Genomic DNA, 21,954 nt, shown 5'->3' on the forward strand with positions numbered 1-21,954 from the left:
GGCCCTGGTATGCCAATTCGAAATCAGGCCAAATGTATTACTGCAGCATTACCTGCGCCATGAACAGTCACATTTTTACAGGTGATGGAATATCCTAATGAAGAGTTGCATTCCTTTCCCGTAATCACACTGATAACAGATTAGAAGTTACCATAATTCATAAAGGTAACTTTCTCCTAGGGGTTCATATCTACTAATTGGGAAATGTTTCATGCAGGGTGTGAATTTAAATGGCAAAATTAGTAAAGAAATGACACTGTGTATTAACAAAACAGCTAAAGGTGTTTTGACTATTCTGAGCGGTAGCAGTTTTAACTTCTCTAAATGCAACATTATATACGTGGCATCTTTTTTTTGTCAGGAGTTACGTGTCAGGTTAATGGGCAAAAATAAATGGCTGGAATTGCGATAGTACCAAGGGACGCGTCCGTTCTTAAAGGTTTGAAGTGTCCAGCAAAATTGTATGTAAGATCTCAACTGGCTTTGCCCATTATACAGTGTTGACCTGGCGCTTTGCATGATAAAGATTACAGATGATACAATATTTTTCAAATTATAAATTAGAGAAGGCAGGGTATTAATACTATTAGGAACAACAACAAACACGTTATCCAAATGATCATGATCAATTTATCTTAATTGGGCAGCAGTTTCCACTTGTGACAGTTTCCAAATTTCATTATACGTAGCATAAATAAATCTTTTAAAATGTGGGGACAAAGGGCCTAATTAAAATTTGATAAGTCCTTGTCTTCGGACAAATGAAAAAGATGTTCACTGTAGACAGTGGGAATGATCGGACCACTGTTGACACAATTTTCCCACTGAATAGGTGGTAGCAAAACCTGAATATTGGGAGTAGGAATATTGGGGGCGCATTTAATTGCCATGAACCCCAGTTTGGAATTCAAGAAGTGAGTATGGCTACCATTTTTGTGCACTGGCTACAATAAACACCTGTGAGGACCTGGACATGTGGAATTGAATGTACTGTTCTGCCACATACTATTGAGTTGTTCCTCAGTCTAATTTGTTAGCATTTTCCAATTGTCAAAGCAAGCCTTTTACGAAGGGAATATTCAGGGCAATCTTGTCTTTGATTTCAGCCAGCCCCAGACATGTAGTCTGCTGCACCATATCATTCAGAAAGATCGTTTGTGGTGGGATTAAACATGCTTGAAACAAAGTTTCCATCCCCTGAACTTGCCAGGGTTTGGTACTCCAAGTTGATTTAATTTTGATTGTGTTTTTCAACAAATCATAGCCTTTAACAGCTAATTGGATAACAAACAAAGCTGAATAGATTAGCTTAGCTTGTGTAAACATATATTTCTTTGGTGGTGCAGAAACTAATTTGAAATAATACGATGTTGGATCTAATGTATCATATCCTGAAAAATATGTGAATTTATCTGAATGTGTTTTAGATTTCCCTTGTTGGGGAGATGGGCAATGTTCCCATTGTGTGTAAATAAAAATTGTGCATTTGACAGTGGCTCAGTAGAGAAAATGATGTCCGAAATAATGATAACAAAACATTTCCCAATAATTTGCAGAAGTTAATTACAGATCATCTGATTCCAAAACAGTATAATATTCTAGCTCTAAAAGCGTGGAATTTACAGTTTCAACATCCCAATCATCCAAATGTAACATAGGTACAATTACATCACCCATAGAAATCCAAACAATATTGGAAAGGGGCGACCACTCGGTCCCCCCGAACGTATGGCGGAGTACCACGATCCCCCCGGGAAGCCATCTTGGGCGGGAGGCGAGTCTCGGCTGGTATGCCCGAAGCGGCGTAGCCGGGGCGCGCCTTTTCCCGCCCTAGAGTGGGTTGGCCTAGACACTGACGCGGCTGGCCACGCCCTTGGGGCAGGCAGGGGCGGGTTTACGCCCGCCCTGAAGACGGATAAAAGGAGAAGCAAGATCAGAAGGCATCCTCTTGTTCCTGTGCTCTGAAGCTGCACCTCCTCGCTGCACGTGAGCTCGAGACGGAACGAAGAGCCAATTTTGAGCGTTGTAATCGTTCTTGTTTGTTTTCCAGATACTCTGCTGGAGAATGCCGAAGAAGGCGGGAAAGCGCATGACTACTGACCAGATGCTGCGCGTTCTCATGAAAGAGATGACCGAACTAAAGAGGCGAATAGATGAAAACGAGGAAGGGGGACCGAAACGTCCTTTGGCGGGAGCGGCCCCGGGAGGGAAAAACAAGAGGCCCAGGAGGGGAGCAGCTGGGGAAGACATCCCGGGTCCCAGTACCCCGCTCGGGGCACCCACTCCCGTGCCGGAGGAAGGGAATCCGATTCCCGTTGTGGTCACCCCTGTGTCCGGGGAAGATATGCCGCCCGAGCTGGCAGCACAATTAGCAGCGTGGTTGGGTAAAGGAAGCGAGGGCGCCACGGCTGTCGACGCACAGGTGCTGATGAAGCAACTGCGTGAGTCACGGGAAGCAGCGAAGGTGTCCACGCCGGCTGCAGCTGTAGAGAAGCCACAGGGGACGGGTTCAGTGGCAGAGGCAGCGTCCGGTTCAGGTAAGCGGCCATTGCCGATTGCGAGGGATGAGTCAGCACCCTCTCGTAGGGAAAAGTTGGGTCAGCATGTTCCTTTGGCTATTAAAGAGAAGATATGGGCAGGGGAGTACGTAAACATCTTCTCGTTGCTTACTGATCACTATGAGATGGAGCATGTTAAGGGCCAGAAGGATCTCATGCATCCGAGTGTTTGGTGCGCAAAAATGGCCGCCTTTAAGGTAAATGAAAACATTGGCAATTGGGGCAAAGCGTGGGGGGTTTTTACATCGATCTTGGGGGAACGAAGGCCCGATCTGTTACCCGAATTGCCGATTTATCAGTCACGAATCATGGGGTACTCGGTGTCACACGAGGGTAATCATTGGTTCTGCTATGATAATCTGTTTAGAAAGGCTAAAGAACATGATAAAAACTTAACGTGGGACTGTTATGATTCCGTGTCATGGTCCAAAATGGAGGATACTGGTATGTTGAAATTGCCATTAGTAGGGAGTAACGTTGGCGAATCCTCCCGCCAGTATGCGGGGACGCCCTTTCGATCAGGTGCGGGTACCGACAATTACTCGAGGCCTGCCGGCAATACAGGAAAAAGGGGGGTTTGTTGGAACTTCAACAGGGGTAAATGTACTAGGCCCCAAGGATCGTGCAAATTTAGACACGAATGTAGTGGGTGTGGGCAATCATCTCATCCTGAGTCCACGTGCAGAGCCAAAACGGGTGATAACGGGGGTAGAGGAGGCGCCAAACAGGTCTAACATAGTCCGAGGGGCGCCTTTACCTACCCCGATTGATACCTTGGCAATGATTCCCTGGCTCAGTGAATACCCGGATCGTACTTCTGCTGGGGTGTTGCGGAACGGGTTTTCTTATGGTTTCCGCATCCCAGTGGGGGACTTTCAAGGTGTAGAGAAATGTAAAAATCAGCTATCGGTCTTCCAGCATACGACCGTGGTACAGGATAAGATCAGGAAGGAGGTTACTCGGGGTCGAGTCGCCGGTCCGTTTAGTGTACCACCGGTTCCTAACTTTGTTTGTTCCCCATTAGGTGTGGTCCCAAAGAAGGACCCGGGTGAGTTTCGGCTGATACATAATTTATCAGCCCCACGTGGTTTTTCCGTAAACTAAGCGATAGACCCGGAAGTGTGTTTGGTGCGGTACGCATCCTTCGATGAGGCCGTAGCCATTTTAAATCGCCTGGGGCCCGGGGCGCTGATGGCAAAATCTGATATCGAGTCAGCGTTCCGGTTGCTCCCGGTACATCCAGACGATCAGCGTCTCCTAGGTTTCATGTTTCAGGGTCATTATTACATGGATAGGTGTATGCCGATGGGGTGCTCTATATCTTGTGCCTATTTCGAAAAATTCAGTAGTTTTCTACAATGGGTCTTCACAAGGAAGATGGGTTTCCAGCATGTGATGCATTACCTTGATGATTTTTTGTTCCTGGGGGCAGCCGGGGATCCGGAATGTGGGCAGGCTTTGGCGCAATTTTGTGTCTTGATGAATCAGTTTGGCGTGCCATTGGCACCAGGTAAGACTGTGGGGCCTTCCACTTGCCTCGAGTTTCTGGGGATCGAGTTAGACTCCGGAGAAGGTTGTTTTCGTTTACCAGCTGACAAAGTGTTAAAGTTCAGGACATCCCTGCAAATGTGTATAAGTGGGCCTAAGGTTAAGCTGCATCAATTACAGCAGTTGGTTGGCCAGTTGAATTTTGCCCTGAGGGTTATACCAATGGCCCGCCCCTTTTCCCGTTCGATTGCTCAAGCCATGGTCGGCCTGAAGGAGGGCCATCATCGCACAAGGCTCTCGGCAGAGGTCCGCCAGGACATGCGCATTTGGTTGGCATTTCTGGCGGATTTCAATGGTCGAGTCGTCTGGAACAAACCGGCCGTGTCCTCTGGAGAGCTGGGGCTGTGGACAGATTCGGCAGGGAGCATAGGTTTTGGTGCCATCTTCGGCACAAGATGGTCTGCACAAAAGTGGCCGACATGGTGGCATGACAGTGGACTGACAAGTAACATTGCTTTCCTGGAACTTTTCCCCATTTTAGTGGCCCTGAGAACTTGGCCCGAAGGGTTCAAAGATCACTCTGTGGTATTTTGGTCTGACAATATGACCGTGGTCGAGTGTATCAATAGCCAGGCAGCACGATGCAAATGGATTTTGAGACTACTCAAGGAAATTGTTTTACTGTGTATGCAATTGAATGTGCTATTCAGAGCAAGACATGTCCCAGGGGTAATGAACCAGGCGGCTGATGCACTGTCTCGTTTTCGTATGCAGGCTTTCTGGGGTTTTCTTCCCACAGCGGACCCGGAGCCGGCACCCTTTCCCGAAGCTCTCTGGTCTCTCGGTGCCCCGAACTTCGTAACCTTGTGGGAGAGAGTTTAGCACCCAGGACGAGGAAGGCATATGAAGGGGCGTTCCGGTCCTATTTAGCCTTTTTGGGGACTGAAAGAGAGGAGCTTTGGGGCCAGGAGGAGTGGGTGGTAAATTTTCTGATGTCCTTACATCTGGTCGGGAAATCGGTGGCCACGGCTCAGAGGCACCGGGCTGCCATTTCCTTTGTTGCTAGGGCTCATGGGATCCATGACCCGACAGCGTCTTTCGTTGTACAGAAAGCGCTACGGGGGTGGCAACGCCTTGAGGGTCGCAGAGTAGACGATAGGCGCCCGATAGGTTTGGATAGGCTGGCCCAGTTATTATCCAGACTCCCTGCTACGTGTTCATCTCAGTTTGAGACAGTGTTATTCCGAGCCGCTTTTACGCTGGCATTCCATGGGGCTATGCGGGTAAGCGAACTAGTGGCGAGGAACAAGCAGGATGTGACAGGAGGATTGTGCCAGGAGCACGTCCAGATCAGAGGGGAGACAATGACGGTCTCATTTGTCAGGTCCAAGACCGATCAAAGTGGGATGGGCGACTGCGTAATCATACGCAGGATTCCCGGGTCCTCCATGTGCCCGGTAAAGTGTTTAGAAGATTATTTAGCACGAAGGGTGGCATCATGGGGGGGGACCTTGTTGAGACACGCTGACGCCACCCCACTGACAAAGTTTCAGTTTCAGCGGGTGCTTGCGATGTCGATTGCCACTGCGGGCTTGAACCCGGGCGAGTTTGGGACCCATTCCTTTCGGATAGGGGCTGCTACAGAAGCTACAGCCAGGGGTCTGAATGTGGAACAAGTTAAACGGGTGGGGCGTTGGTCCTCCAATTGTTATAAAAGGTATGTGCGGTTGCACATGTTGTGAAGCTGTAACGTTGTACTCACGCTTCTTGTTTTTGTTTGGTTTCAGTTGCGCAAGCCTACGAGGCGGGGTGGACTTTGCAGTCGACCCAACACCGGGCCAGCGGTCAGACATCACCGGCTGTGAAAAGGGAAGTGTGGGTCGTGGGCCACTCATACGTGAGACGTGCCGCAGACGTATTCAAGGCAGGTGACATGATTCACGTAGCTGGGGAATACGGGTACAGTGTGTCCTTCTACGGAAGAGGCGGTCTCTGTATTGACCAGTTTCAATCATTTTTTGAGGGTTTGCTAGGGCGGACGAGGTCACCGCCGTCTGTAGTCATAGTACATCTTGGGGGTAATGATTTGGTCACCACTGGTAGACGACTTCTTCTTGAGGCGATGCTTTCCACTGTAAGTTGGTTAGCGAGGAGAGTTCCAGGGTGCACAATTGCGTGGTCCCATATGATCCCACGAAAAGTGTGGCGGGGGGCTATTTCGGTTCCTGCTTTAAATCATTCTGTTAGAAAGCTTAATAACAAAGTGAGTAGGTTGTTCCGTTCCAAGACACTGCATTCTATTTCGCATGGGTGTATTAATGATGACAGTATGTATTTGGGGAATGGAGTGCATTTGTCTCGGGTGGGGAATGAGTTACTCATAGAAGACTTCTTAGCATGGCTAAAAACGTTATACCATGACCTTTAGGTAGGAGTGTTGTGGGGGGTCCGGATAGCCGGTCAACTATCCGGCCTGTGGCGGTAAGGTCATGATCGGTGAGCACTAATTGGAAGATCCCTATGAGTGGGCGTCACCCAGCATGGATGGGAGCGCTCGGGGGAGGTGGCCATTGGCCCCTCAACAGGGAGGCGGTCCCTTCTAAGGATGGGTCGCCGAAAGAAAAGGAAAGGCGGTCAAGGCCCCTTCCTGGGTAGGAGGGGTTACAGCCCCCTCCTGGGGAATTTCCCGGGGCCAGGACGTCTGCGACGGCAGATGTGGTAAGTTGTGTGGGGTTTGGGGGGGGTCTACGCTACCTTCTAGATACCTCACACGAGTCCTCGTACGACCTCTAAGTGGCGTCGAGTTTTATTGGGGCCCCCGTCAAGTCAAGGGAAATTGGTAATTGCACTTGAGGTACGCCTCTGGGCCGCCCCTCACAAGTGAGGGCGATATTTCTGGGTTAGGGATCTTGACACCGGTTACGACCTTGCCGTTGGCCCTTAAACGTTAGGATGTACAATTTCAAAATTTCAAGTAAATGTTTTGTAGGATGTTAGTTCGGCTAGGAGAACCTTTGTATTAGAGAATCTGTTAAGGTTAGCCAAACATCGCAATGTGGTAATGAAATTGTACATAATATGAAACTGTTTATTTAATGTTTTAATTTTGTTTCATATTTTAATAAATACGGCCGGGAGGGTCACTCCCTCCCGTCTTCCAAAGACTTCAGAACTGTTTCCGGTTTCCCATCCTTGGGGATTGTGTTGAGAGGGGGTGGCGGGTATCTCAGCCATATGGAAAGGGGCGACCACTCGGTCCCCCCGAACGTATGGTGGAGTACCACGATCCCCCCGGGAAGCCATCTTGGGCGGGAGGCGAGTCTCGGCTGGTATGCCCGGAGCGGCGTAGCCGGGGCGCGCCTTTTCCCGCCCTAGAGTGGGTTGGCCTAGACACTGACGCGGCTGGCCACGCCCTTGGGGCAGGCAGGGGCGGGTTTACGCCCGCCCTGAAGACGGATAAAAGGAGAAGCAAGATCAGAAGGCATCCTCTTGTTCCTGTGCTCTGAAGCTGCACCTCCTCGCTGCACGTGAGCTCGAGACGGAACGAAGAGCCAATTTTGACCCACCCACCAGCCCCTGAGGACAGCAAGTGGTTTTTTGAATAAAGTTGATGGATAACTCTGATTTTCGTTTACAGGTTGTGGTATTATCGTGATGATTTTGAGTATGTAATAAAGAATGGTCGATTTGTGTTACGTTTCGCAAATAAAGAAATTCTGTTTTAGTGTTCATTGGTAAGCATGCTTTTAATAAAATTGTAGTTGCTACTGTCTTTTTTAGTTTAGTCATTTAGTTAGCATTGTCGTATTTATTTTGGTCGGGCGGTAAGGTCATGATCGGTGAGCACTAATTGGAAGATCCCTATGAGTGGGCGTCACCCAGCACGGATGGGAGCGCTCGGGGGAGGTGGCCATTGGCCCCTCAACGGGGAGGCGGTCCCTTCTAAGGATGGGTCGCCGAAAGAAAAGGAAAGGCGGTCAAGGCCCCTTCCTGGGTAGGAGGGGTTACAGCCCCCTCCTGGGGAATTTCCCGGGGCCAGGACGTCTGCGACGGCAGATGTGGTAAGTTGTGTGGGGTTTGGGGGGGGGTCTACGCTACCTTCTAGATACCTCACACGAGTCCTCGTACGACCTCTAAGTGGCGTCGAGTTTTATTGGGGCCCCCGTCAAGTCAAGGGAAATTGGTAATTGCACTTGAGGTACGCCTCTGGGCCGCCCCTCACAAGTGAGGGCGATATTTCTGGGTTAGGGATCTTGACACCGGTTACGACCTTGCCGTTGGCCCTTAAACGTTAGGATGTACAATTTCAAAATTTCAAGTAAATGTTTTGTAGGATGTTAGTTCGGCTAGGAGAACCTTTGTATTAGAGAATCTGTTAAGGTTAGCCAAACATCGCAATGTGGTAATGAAATTGTACATAATATGAAACTGTTTATTTAATGTTTTAATTTTGTTTCATATTTTAATAAATACGGCCGGGAGGGTCACTCCCTCCCGTCTTCCAAAGACTTCAGAACTGTTTCCGGTTTCCCATCCTTGGGGATTGTGTTGAGAGGGGGTGGCGGGTATCTCAGCCATAATGGTATCAGTAGGATCTATGTAGGACCGAATATATCACATGGAACTTCACCCTAGATGATTTAATCAGTATAAGAGGGCTGACCCACCATGGATGGATTTCATGAGCAGCTTTGACATTATAGCCTGCCAGGAAACATGGGAAACATCATCTGACCCCTGGTTGGATGGTTATTCTTTCTATTTTACCCCTGCTACTCCTAGCACTTCGGGCAGGGCTAAAGGCGGTCTCGCCTTTTTGCTCTCTTTAAACCTAAAAGGCACGTTCAAGGAGGTACCAAGCACTTCCCCAAATATTTTGATTATTGAATGGACCGTCCCTCCTTGTAGTAAAATCCTCCTTATAAATTTCTACAACTCCTGGGACAGCGGCAGGGGAAATGATCATATAACAGATTTACAACAATGTATTAATGTGTACAGTCAAAAAACACACTAATTTCGATATTCTCTTGTTAGGAGATTTTAATATACATCCGTGTAGTGAATCATGTTTCCTAGGCAATCAAGAAGGGGACATAGATATACCGACAACTCATTTTGAGCACACGAAGGCAGGGGAGGCTCTAGAGGATGTTCTCGCAAGCTGGAATTTTTATGAACCAGATATCAGCGAGGGAGGGATAAGAACCATTACATTCAAGGGCACTGGCCCTGGCTCTGTATTGGATTATATTTTTATAACTTCAGGCCTGTTACACAGGGTAGTATCTTACAATGCCTTGGATTCACCATATAGTGACCATAACCCTGTCCTACTAACCTTGTGTTGGGAAGTCCACCGGGAGGATAACCATTGCCCTATGGCTAACAGCAACACTTTATGTTTGGTGGACCAAGGAAGAAGGATTAATTGGTCAAAAGTGATTCCAGAAGATTTCATGGCCAAACTGTTACCCACAATAGAAGAACAATTAGTCACCTGCCAGAACCCACAGGCTACCCCGATAGAGGTGGTGAGGGGCTTCGAAAGTATATGCTCCTGTGTTGCTGGCACCTTAGTAACCAAACAAAATAGGGATAGGCCCAAACTGCATCGCTGGTTCGATGCCAAGTGTTCTAAAGCCCACAAGTTACTGATGCAAGGTTTAAAATCTATTCCCAGAGATAAGGTAGTGGTGGCCAGTTTAAGAAGGGAGTATAAGAAAATCATTAATGGCAGGAAATGCGAAATTAAAATGAAGGCCTAGGAAGACCTACTCTCTTGGGATGTGCTACATAATAGCGCACAAATCTGGTCCATAGTGAATCATCCTTATTTTTCTGAAGGGGACAACACTGCCATTGAATGTATCATCCCAGATGATAAATCGATGAACCATTTTAGGGGTATATATGGGGACAGTGACAGTGATATTGTAACTGAGGATATCTAATGGGAGCGGGGTGAGTTCGATCCTTTGCCGTTCTCGGTTGAGGACGTGGAAAAGGCAATAGAGGAGACATCTAAAAAGAAGGCACCAGGGCCAGATGGGGTCCCCGGGAACTTCTACAGACATTCTCCCAAAAAGTGGGCAAGGATCTTAACAAATGTGTTCACAGCTGCAAATTCCAAAACTTTCCCTGCCACTTGGACCACCTCTATAATTGTTCCTATTTTTAAGAAAGGGCAACGCAACGACCCAAGCTGCTACAGGCCAATATCTCTCTTAGACTCTATCAAGATTCTAGGAAGAGTTCTCCTACAAAAATTAAGTGACAATATTGATAATTGTGGGGGGTTAACAATATGGATTTAGAGCAAAAAGGGGTACAGTGGACCAGTGCTCCAACTTGCACCTGATTATATCTAAATACACAGTAGCGAAGGAGGGGTCTCTGTTCTTAGCTTTCATGGACCTCTCCTCGGCTTTTGATCTCGTCAACAGATCAAAACTGTGGAGTGTCCTTGACCAGATGGGTGTGGATAAGTCCCTCATTCATTTTTTAGCCTCATTACATCAAGATGTATTTGCCCAAGTGAGGGTCACAAAGGAGGGGCGGTGTACAAGCCACTTCAAATCCCTAAGAGGAGTACGACAGGGCTGTATCCTGGCCCCCTTCCTTTTTACCATTTACATAAATGGCCTGGGTAAACACCTTGAGGCTGCTGAGGGGGACGTTCCGCGTATGGGAGAAGCTAAGTTACCAGCCCTCCTATACGCGGACGACGCGGTCCTAATCGCACGCACAGGGTTAGGCCTTCAGCATTTGTTTGATTCTTTTGGGTCATTTATGGACCAGTTGGACCTAAAGATCAATGCAAAGAAATGTCATACAATGCTGCTAGGACGACATAGTAAGAAGAGGAAAAACATATCTTTTTACTGCAAAGGGGAAGCCGTGGTCAGAGTAGGTACTTTTCCTTACCTAGGCGTGATGTTTGATGAGAGGGCTACATGGGGTCCACAAGTAAAGGCCAAAAGCCTGTCCTTGGTGAGAGCAACTTCCGCCTTGTTGAGCTTTTCTAAAAGGTTAGGAGCCAGACCCATGGATGCCCTGTTAAAAATCTGTGACTCCAAATGTATTTCCATTGTTCTCTATGGCTCGCCACTATGGGGCTACGCATCACTAGACCCGATACAAAAAGCAGAAAATAAATTCCTGAGACGCCTGTTATCTGCCCCCCAGTCTACTCCTACATTTTCATTGCATGGGGAGGTGGGTCTTGACTATCTCACCGACAAGCCGGAATGGCCCCCTTACTTTTTTGGCTGAAGACATGGTTGAACGAGGAGCTATCGCTAAATCACTCCATCCTAGCAGATGTGATGTCATTAGATCACGTAAAGAGAATTCCCTGGCTAGAATATATAAAACAGACCTTTGCACGGCTAGGCCGCCCTGACCTATTTATGACTCCGTCCAGTATTAGGAGGGAGGATGTGATATGGACCAAAAGAAATGTTATGGACCTGGCAAGAGCTACCCGGGAAGAAGCGGAGCTAACGAAACCTACAGTCAGACAGCATTATTTGTTGCTAAGCTCACCTTCCCTGGAAACCTATTTAAAAATTGTTACTAAGCCATTCCATAGGCTGCTGTTAACCAAATTCAGATTTAATCTGATACATTACACCTTAGGCACATATCATACATGGTGTAAACCGGAGAGTGCCCCCCCTGTGTCTGCGAAGCATTCTCCATACAGGACTCAATGCATTTTATCATGTTCTGCAGTATGTACTCGATTCCCAGGAATAAATATGTGGTGACCTTAATGAAAGAGGTGGTTTTTATACAGGTCAGGCCTGCCTTTGTTTACCTACAGTCATTATGTAGTGTTCGCGTCATCTTCTGTGTAGCCAGTTTTTTAGCGGCGTCCCACAGGATTAGATCAAAAAGATTGACCATAGAACCCTGTATTTAAGCCCGTATTTACAACGCTACATTTATGTAATCTTTTTCTTCTCCTTTTTTAAATCATATCCAGATTGGCACTTTTCTCGTACTATGTATTTTATCTGTACCACTGTATCCTGTATGAACTATGTCCTGCTCTATTTGCACAGTAATCCTAAAATGTCTTTTTAATGTTTTTATTGCTTTTATGATTTTAATCAAATCGAATAAAGTGTACTTTGACTGACTGACTGACTGATTCAATCAGTATCTGGAACAGCTGAAATGTTCCCAAGATTCTCTTTTTAGCTTAGGTGTTGAAGAGGGTGGAGTCAACACTGCAATTATTCAACAGGAACAAAAACTATCACAAATCTAATCTACAGGGAGAAATAAGAACATGGAAAGTGTTATTCAATTATATATCCAAGGCAGGACCCAAAAAATTAGTTTCAGCCAAGAAATAAAAACACAGATACGTAATGGAGGAGTATCTACACAGGAGAAATCATCTTGATCCATATAATACCAAAAAGCAGTTAGTTGAAAAACTGGTGGCTCAGATACCTCAACTTGACTCACAAAATCCCAAAGAGGTGAATCCAAGGAAGTTGGATCTGTATAAACGACCTCAGCCACAGAAGACTTCATAGTAACTGCAGAGTTCACTCCAGTTGTATTGCTATTTATGGGTGTAGAGATTAATTGTGGTCAAGTCTCCGACCCCCCAGCTCTGAAGAGAAAGCTTTAGTGGTACTCATTAGCTGCAGAGAAATTTCCTGTATGAGAGCGAGTGGAGAAGAGGAGCTACCAAGGACTCCCCGTGGTCTACTGTGTAGTATCCGCCACATGGTGTACTTTGACATGATCAAAGGAGACAAAATGATTGTTTTTTAGAACCAGGAAGCAGTAGCAAGATAACTGCTCTTGTGCCTTGTGTGGCAAGCAATGGCATTGGTGCTCGGTGCAATTGGCCAAACTCTTTCTTGCCCTCCAACGTCTCTCACACAAGATCCCCAAGCTTTGGAATCCAGGTAGAAGGTTCAGGAGTTTCGTCAATTCTTGCAGAAGCAGATGTCTTTACATGTTTGTTGGATTGGGTGTCACAGAACTTTTGTAGATCCTGTAAGACAACACAATGTTTATCTACATCAAAGGGCGGGCCAGTTCCACAATGTCTAGACTGTCAAGGTCTGAAACCTACATTTTGGTGCCAAAAAACTCTACATATGGGGTAGGAGTGGGCAGCAAATTCCGTTCCGCTCGCGAAAATGTTGAAATTTTGGCATTTTTGTGTTCCCCGAAAACGGAACGGAATTCGGGGGGCATGAGGTATTTTAAACCTCACCAGGAAGCACTTGCATTAGCCCAAGTGTCTACTTCACTGCCTCCCTCCCTCCCTCCCTCTCTCCATCCCTGCCTCTCTCTCTCTTTCTTTCCGTCCGTCTCTACCTCGATCTCAAAACCTACTGACTTGCTGGCAAACTTCCTCCATTTGATCCCCAGTGAAATGGATTCAAAATCAAATGAAACTCTGTTGCTGTAAAAGCGGTCTATTTCTTTAATTTTTCTCTTTCAAAGTGCAGTGTCTGTATGGAGACACTTGCAGAAGCCCGAGTGTGGAGATCGAGTTAGAGACGGATGGAAAGAAAGAGAGAGAGGCAGGGAGAGATGGAGGGAGGGATGGAGGGAGGCAGGGAAGTGGACAGTGACACTCTGGCTCCTGCAAGTGTCTCCATCCAGCCGCTGAACTTTGAAAGAGAAAAATGAAAGAGACTGCTTTTCCAGCAAGTCAGTAGGATCACGATTCTCGATCCTACTGACTTGCTGCAAAAGCAGTCTGTTTCATTCATTTTTCTCTTTCAACGTGCAGCGTCTGGATGGAGAAGGGCAAACAAAAAAGTTTAAGAAAACGTGAAAAATAAATAAATAAATAAAGCACGGCATGTTGACCGCAAAGCTGCAAATAAATAAAATAAATAAATAAATAAAGCAAGACTTGGTGACCAGGTTGGTTTCATATTTTATTCTCACGCAAACACAGTAGTGCCACTTTACAGGCCATACTTTCAACGGGCGCTGCAAAATCTCAGCGAGTAAGCAAAATTTTGCGTGCTTGCTGAGATTTCTTGCGGTTTTGTAGAATTTGTGAAAGGCAACTTCGCAAATTCCGCCCACCCCTAATATGGGGTTCACCAACACAGAGATCTTTTAGGGAGGTTATTAAGAGCCTGTTGAACTCCATATAGGTGATGAATTCAACTATGCCCAGTGACTAATATTCTAGCTGTTAAGGACTGTTCATCCTCCCTACAACAATTGCCCTCAGGCCAGTATGGAGAGGAATAATGCACCTGTGCACCCAGGGATGCCATAGTATCCCAACATGTTTTTAATGCAAAGTCTGGGCCCTGGCCAGAGTGGTGTGTACTACATGCATGAGTACGGGTAAAGATTATATCTCTTTAATAACAGTTCAAGCATCAGGCAAGTGCAGTGGCCAAACCCAGAGGAACCTAGAGTAAGAATCAACTACAACTAAATTAAATGTAAATGCAGTATCCGAAATCAAAGGACCACAGTAGTCCAGATAAATGTAGCCAAAGGGCTTGATGGAAATTAGAAGTGTGTCTGCAGCGGACAGACCACAGTGAAGGCTTTATTTTTTGGAAAAATTTCACAACGTTGGATATTCTTCTTGGACTGCTCAGATAAGCCCTGCCACAAATAACATTGTTTTAGCAATGAGATTGTGGCTGCGACACATGCATGTGCAGAAGTGACACCTTCGCACGCAGCTATGAATAAAGCAAGTCTGTGGTCTTGGTTGGGAATCAGACGATCACCAACTTCAGGGATAGTTACAAAAGAAATATTTTGTTCGCTTAAATGGAATGTGTACTTAGATGAAACTCCTTTAGGAATAGGGGTGCCATCTTTATTTGCATCAATGGAAAATAAGATATTGCTATCTTTCCTTGTTTTAAAACGAGTATTTGCAGCAACAGTACTAGTCGTGAATGCAGATTTGGCTGCCTGATCAGCCACAGTATTTCTGACAACATGTGCTCCCACACTTTGATGACTCAATGTATGTTTAACATGAACCTGTGTAAACCTGTCTTTGAGATCTGCCACGTAATCCAAAGCATGTTATGCTTTATTGAGTTGCCTTTAGAATACTTTAATCCATTCTGATGCCAATAATACAAATTATCATTAAAGGGCTGTACACAGTGATATGAATCACACACTAGGAGTTTGAGGACTTCAAAATCCGTAAGTTCAAGTGCAAGGATTAAAGCTTTCAGGTCAGCCAACTGCGCAGTACAGTCTCCTAAGGATTGTGTGCGAGGTTTTTGTGGTTGGAATTTCCAATGCAACATAACACAAGTCTTCCAAAATATCCCAAAAGTGAACCCTTTTGGCAAGGGCGCCCCTATGGTCTAAGAATTTCAGCCACTGGACAGAAAATAGCCATTTCCTTTTTACCTGGATTGTGGGAAGCATACTCTTCATACAGATCTCCCTGCATGTCAGCAGAATCAATACAGAGTAGGGACTTTTGTTTTTTAAGTAGATTTGGGAACCCCCCATTAGCCACTGCAAATATTGTCATAACCATTCTTATTGTGACTTCTTGGCCTAGAACTTCTGTAATCCCCTTATCTACTTTTTGCCGGAAGATTTCCATGTGAAAGCACCACCAGAACATGTGAATGTCGCATGCCTTCTCTTTGCTGCACTTAGGACATTTTATTGCCTTTTGGCCACACAACTTTGACAGCCTCTTCTTTGAAGAGATGTTTTTTCTTGAAGATGCAGATTTTATGTTTGACCAAAATGAAATATAATCGATACTTAGGTTTTCCACATCCAGGGGTGACAGGTATCTCGTTCAGATCACTGCCAGCGATGTGTAGGTCTCTCCCCCAGCAATCACTAACATCCAATACCACTTGGCTACTTCCTGCTCCTGAGGTAGTCTTATTTGTAGCTTTTCTTCACAGTCAAGATTCTCTTCCCCACCTTTCCCCAAATCTTGTGCCCAGCTTGCCAATCGGTAATGTTTAAACTTCAGAATACACTTATCTGTAACGCTCACTAGAGCCTTCTAAGAAATCAATGAAATTTCCTCCAGAATTTGTTCCCATGTATGTATTCCAGCCTCAAATAGAGGCATTGCGAGATTATCTAAGAGGCATGTTGGAGTTCCCGGGAACTTCCAAACTGGATAGATGGCATTATAATATGGTATCCCGAGGGTCTCTCAGAACCAATACCATATTTTAGAGGCAACCCCCAAGATCTTTAGCCTAACCTGTTTAAAATATTTGGGGGTGACCAAATTTAAAAATAGGAAAGACATCCTTTACAGAAAGGTCCCTCATCTTTGCCTGGAAGAGTGAAATAAAAACAGATCGGTCCAAAAGATGAAATCTAAAAATCTTAAGCTGAGACGCCCGACAATCCGGGCTAGCAATCCATTCATGTTTCTTTCTCCGGAGGAGCTTCCTCCTCACTATCCTCATCCCTTTAGCTGACCAGATAAAGATACTTAGCTCTCCTTGTAGTTTCTTAAAAGCATTCAATTTAAATCTCAGCTATACTGTATCAATTATAAACGTGCATTTCGGGAGTATGGACATTTTAAGTAATTATGATCTTCTGAAAAAGGAGAGTGGAAGGCTACTCCAGACCTTAAGGAGCTTTTTGGTTTCTACTACTACCTTGTTAAAGTTTGTCTCACCAGTTTGTCGAGGTCTTCCATCACCTGAATTCCTTGACATCTCTTCTCCTGTTTTACTAGTGGACTAAGGCATTCAGGGTTCCACTCCATAATTTCTGTTTTTTGCCAATTAAGAGTACCCCGAGTCCTTCCCAAACGCTAATGTGACAATATTCTCTCAGCGGGACCTTTCCATATTGCTGGTATATATCATTAAATCATCTGCATAAAAGACCACTTTTTCTCCCAAGCCTCATATGCAATTTGAAACATGTTTCGATTTTCTCTGATTCAATTGGCCAGGGGTTCTATGTACAACTTAAAAGGAAAGAGTGACAGGGGGGAACCTGTCATGTCCCTCTTCTAATACGTATTTGCTTGGTAAAGTTGCCATTTGTCATTTACTAAGATCTTTGCAGTTGGGTTTTTATATATAGATGCCACCGCTCTATAGAAGACCTCCTCTAAATCTTTTTGTTTAATAACCCAGTGGAGAAAGGTCCAGCTAACCCTTTCAGATGCCTTCGAAGAGTCAAAAGTAGTGAATGTCAAAGGGCTTTTATCATCTATGCCCATATCTATTGCCCAAATAAACTCATGTGTAACATCATGTAACTGTCACCCTCTGATGAAACCCTTTCAATCTTCATGTATTAATGCCCCTATTCTCTTGTCCAAACGCGTCTTTAGTATCTGCATATTTATTTTGTAGTCGCAGTTTAAAAGAGAAATCAGATTGTACGATTCGCATAACTTGGAAACTTCATTGGGTTTAATATTATATTAATTGCAGCCTCCACCCAAGACTGCAGATTTTTTTTACCTTCTAAGAAGACAGTATTTAATAGCTTGTATAAACCATACAGTATCTCTTTTTTGAAAGCCTTAAATAGTTTGTTTGGGAGGTTATTGGGGCATGATGCCTTCCCTCTCTTCAGTTTAGTGATTATCCTGAAAACTTCTTCTGCACCAATCTCACAACACAAATATTCTTGTAAAGAAGCTGATATGATTGGGTTATTTATTTTGCCGAAGTAACTTTTAATCTGTTCCTTAGTTGCTCTGTATCATCACTGTACAGATTTCTAAAGAAATACACACAATTGTGTTCTATTTCTGAGTCCTCCATCAGCAATTTACTAGATTCTAGGTCTCAAATTGCTATGATAATATTTCTGGCTAGTTCTGCTTTGGTTTTCCAGGCCAGCAGTTTACCGCGTCCTTCCACGTACTTATAGTGCAATAGCTTGCTGGCTTTTCATTTTTTTAAATTTCATCCTCCAGAAAATTTGATGGATCATGATCTGAATTTATGGATTACGGGTGTTCTCTAATTCCAGTGAGAACCTCATTATATTAGATTCCACTTCTCTCATCTTACCTTTTACCTCCTTATTCTGTCCAATAGTCAGGCTAATTAGACATCCCCTTATAAAAGCTTTCTATGTATCCCAGACAATATGCAACGGAGTGAATGACTTATTTGGCTGAAAAAACTTGTTTGTGTATTTTTTCGGTAGGTCAATTATTTGCATACCTAATAAAATAGCTCGGTTTACAGTCCATCTCCTTTGTATTGGTGTTTGGGCTAAGCTAATCTCTAGGCACACAGCAGAATCATCTTATAAATGTTCTTCAGCATTCTCAACTCTTATAACATTTCTCCTAATTCTGCAAGCTACAACTAAAAAATCTATTCTGGAGGAGTGCCCGTATTTTTTATTATGAAAAGTAAATATATGGCACTTACTTCCTTTTTCTCTCCAGATATCCAAGAGACCTATGTCCTCTATCACCCACTTTATAAGGGCTCTACTTTTAGTAGTGTTACCTGTACTCCTTGATGTCGATTTATCTAAGACCGGGCAAATTAATGCACTCAAATGTCAACCTAAATTTATGGGAAGACTGGCCTCCAGGAGGAGGTTGGAAAGCTCTTGGAGGGGAACCGGTTCTTCCAAATTAGGCCCATAACAGACAACAAAAACATTCCAATTGCCATATACTTTGGCTTTTAACAAGACCCGCCTCCCTTTTTCTATCCACAATGTAATCTCCCAGAGTAACTTCAATAGATTTTTTTTAAAGAACTGCAACTCTTTACAGACAGCACACCTGGTTTGTACATACATTGTGTTCTACCCATTTTTGTTTCTTTAAAATATTAGCCCATTCCTCGTTTAACAAATGAGTGATATTATAACTTCACTGCTTGTAACTATCTAATGCTCCAAAATTGTTCTTCTTCTGCTAGTGACTCAGTTTCCAGATTCCCGATTCAGAATGTGAAGGAGAACATGGCTGTCGGTAATAAGGCAGGTCTGGAGCTTTCGTACCTTTCCGGGTGACTCTGTCTTGCTGCGAGTATGCATGCCGACAGCCTTGGTTTTTCTGCCTTCAGGGAGTGATGAGGGCACTTGGTCGATTGATCTGGTTTCTCTCCTGGTCAGAAAATATATTCTGGAGGAGTGCCCGTATTTTTTATTATGAAAAGTAAATATATGGCACTTACTTCCCTTTTCCCTCCAGGTGTCCAAGAGACCTATGTCCTCTATCACCCACTTTATAAGGGCTCTACTTTTAGTAGTGTTACCTGTATTCCTTGATGTTGATTTATCTAAGACCGGGCCAATTAATGCACTCATATGTAGACCTAAAATTGTGGGAAGACTGGCCTCCAGGAGGAGGTTGAAAGGCTCTTGGAGGGGAACCGGTTCTTCCAAATTAGGCCCATAACAGACAACAAAAACATTCCAATTGCCATATACTTTGGCTTTTACCATGACCCGCCTCCCTTTTTCTATCCACAGTGTAATCTCCCAGAGTAACTTCAATAGATTTTTTTTAAAGAACTGCAACTCTTTACAGGCAGCACACCTGGTTTGTACATACATTGTGTTCTACCCATCTTTGTTTCTTTAAAATATTAGCCCATTCCTTGTTTAACAAATGAGTGATATTATAACTTCACTGCATGAAACTATCTAATGCTCCAAAATTGTTCTTCTTCTGCTAGTGACTCAGTGTCCAGATTCCCGATTCAGAATGTGAAGGAGAACATGGCTGCCGGTAATAAGGCGGGTCTGGAGCTTTCGTACCTTTCCGGGGGACTCTGTCTTGCTGCGAGTATGCATGCCGACAGCCTTGAGTTTTCCGCCTTCAGGGAGTGATGAGGGCACTTGGTCGGTTGATCTGGTTTCTCTCCTGGTCAGAAAATCTATTCTGGGGGAATGCCCATATTTTTTATTATGAAAAGTAAATATATGGCACTTACTTCCTTTTTCCCTCCAGATGTCCAAGAGACCTATGTCCTCTATCACCCGCTTTATAAGGGCTCTACTTTTAGTAGTGTTACCTGTATTCCTTGATGTCGATTTATCTAAGACCGGGCCAATTAAGGCACTCAAATGTCGACATAAAATTATGGGAAGACTGGCCTCCAGGAGGAGGTTGAAAAGCTCTTGGAGGGGAACCGGTTCTTCCAAATTAGGCCCATAATAGTCAACAAAAACATTCCAATTGCCATATACTTTGGCTTTTACCATGACCCGCCTCCTTTTTTCTATCCACAATGTAATCTCCCAGAGTAACTTCAATAGATTTTTTTTAAAGAACTGCAACTCTTTACAGACAGCACACCTGGTTTGTACATACATTGTTTTCTACCCATTTTTGTTTCTTTAAAATATTAGCCCATTCCTCGTTTAACAAATGAGTGATATTATAACTTCACTGCATGAAACTATCTAATGCTCCAAAATTGTTCTTCTTCTGCTAGTGACTCAGTGTCCAGATTCCCGATTCAGAATGTGGTGGAGAACATGGCTGCCGGTAATAAGGCGGGTCTGGAGCTTTCGTACCTTTCCGGGTGACTCTGTCCTGCTGCGAGTATGCATGCCGACAGCCTTGGGTTTTCCGCTTTCAGGAAGTGATGAGGGCATTTGGTCGGTTGAACTGGTTTCTCTCCTGGTCAGACACATGCAAATCCTGCAGCCTTGTGGAGAAGTCCGGGCGGTTGCAGGTCTCCTGGATCTACACAAAGTGGCCCTATGGGTGGAGGCTGCTGCACGGTTCACCAGAGACCGGTGAGCCTTGTCTAAAATCTGCTTCTGGGGCTTGTCCTATGGTGCAGGAACAGGCTGAAGGGGCCATGTTTTGGAAGCCTGTAATCCTCCCAGGTGTGGAGAGGCAGACCAGTTTCACCACATTGGAGGGAAATGGAGGACATGGTGGGACACATATGAATTCAGCAAGGATAAAGTGTGATGGAATGATAATCCCAGGACTCGTCACCAGGTCTCCAGCAGCAGAAAAAAAACAGGTAAAGAAAAACCTTGCATGGAGGTTGGGGAGCTCAAGGTGGACCAAACTAACTGGCGTCAGAAAAAATAGTTATGCTTTGAGGAACAAATTCAAAGAAAAACAAGAAGTAGCAGTTCAGCTACCATTACAAATGCCACTACAAGACACTACTGCCCACTGCCCCACCCTGAAAAGGTCTTACAAACAGCTTTGATAATGGAGAAGCTTAAAAGAAGCTGGGCAGAAAGAAGCAAAAACAGCTGACCGTGTGGAGATTACCCCCTCTCCAATGCCTTATTTAAGGTGCAAACCCAAGGAGAAGATCATCATATGGCACTGTCTCTATTGACCTCTAAGGAGCATAAGATTGCAACCATTCTAGAGGTTCACTCCAAGCAGGCAGCCATAAGTGAAACATGGGGGAAATGCAGGCTTGGAAACAAATGAGATATTAGAGACTGCTTACAGGTTCAAATATTAGCCAATAGGGAGAAACAAGAGCATCACAGTAACCATCAGTACGGTCTAAGACCTTTTGCTGGTAGAAAAATGCACTCATCTAGGAATTGAGAATATGCTAAATACCTTGGTTCTTGAAGTTAGGGAAAGGTTCGCTACACCAGAGAAAAACAAGAGAAAATTCAAGATGTGTTTGAGGCTTTAGAGATCAAGATGAATTCATTGATGGAAAGAATGGATATAATGGAGACCTTCTTAGAAAAGCTTAATAAAGAGTCTTAACAAAATCAAAATGATATTTATACCCTCAAAATGGGTAAAAAAGAACTACAGTACAAGATTTAAGTGCCTGAAAATAATGCCAGAAGAAATAACATTAGCATTTTGAATGTCTGAGAAGGTATGAAATCTCTATGATTAAATTGTTGAAAGAACTCATCCCTAGAATGGAGGTTGATGTCTTGGATGAGGACATACATCAAATTCATTGTGAGACTTTTAAAAAAGATTGGTTGGGAA

Source organism: Lissotriton vulgaris, chromosome 10 (genome assembly GCF_964263255.1).
Source record: "Lissotriton vulgaris chromosome 10, aLisVul1.2, whole genome shotgun sequence".
NCBI classification, from domain to species: Eukaryota; Metazoa; Chordata; class Amphibia; order Caudata; family Salamandridae; genus Lissotriton; species Lissotriton vulgaris.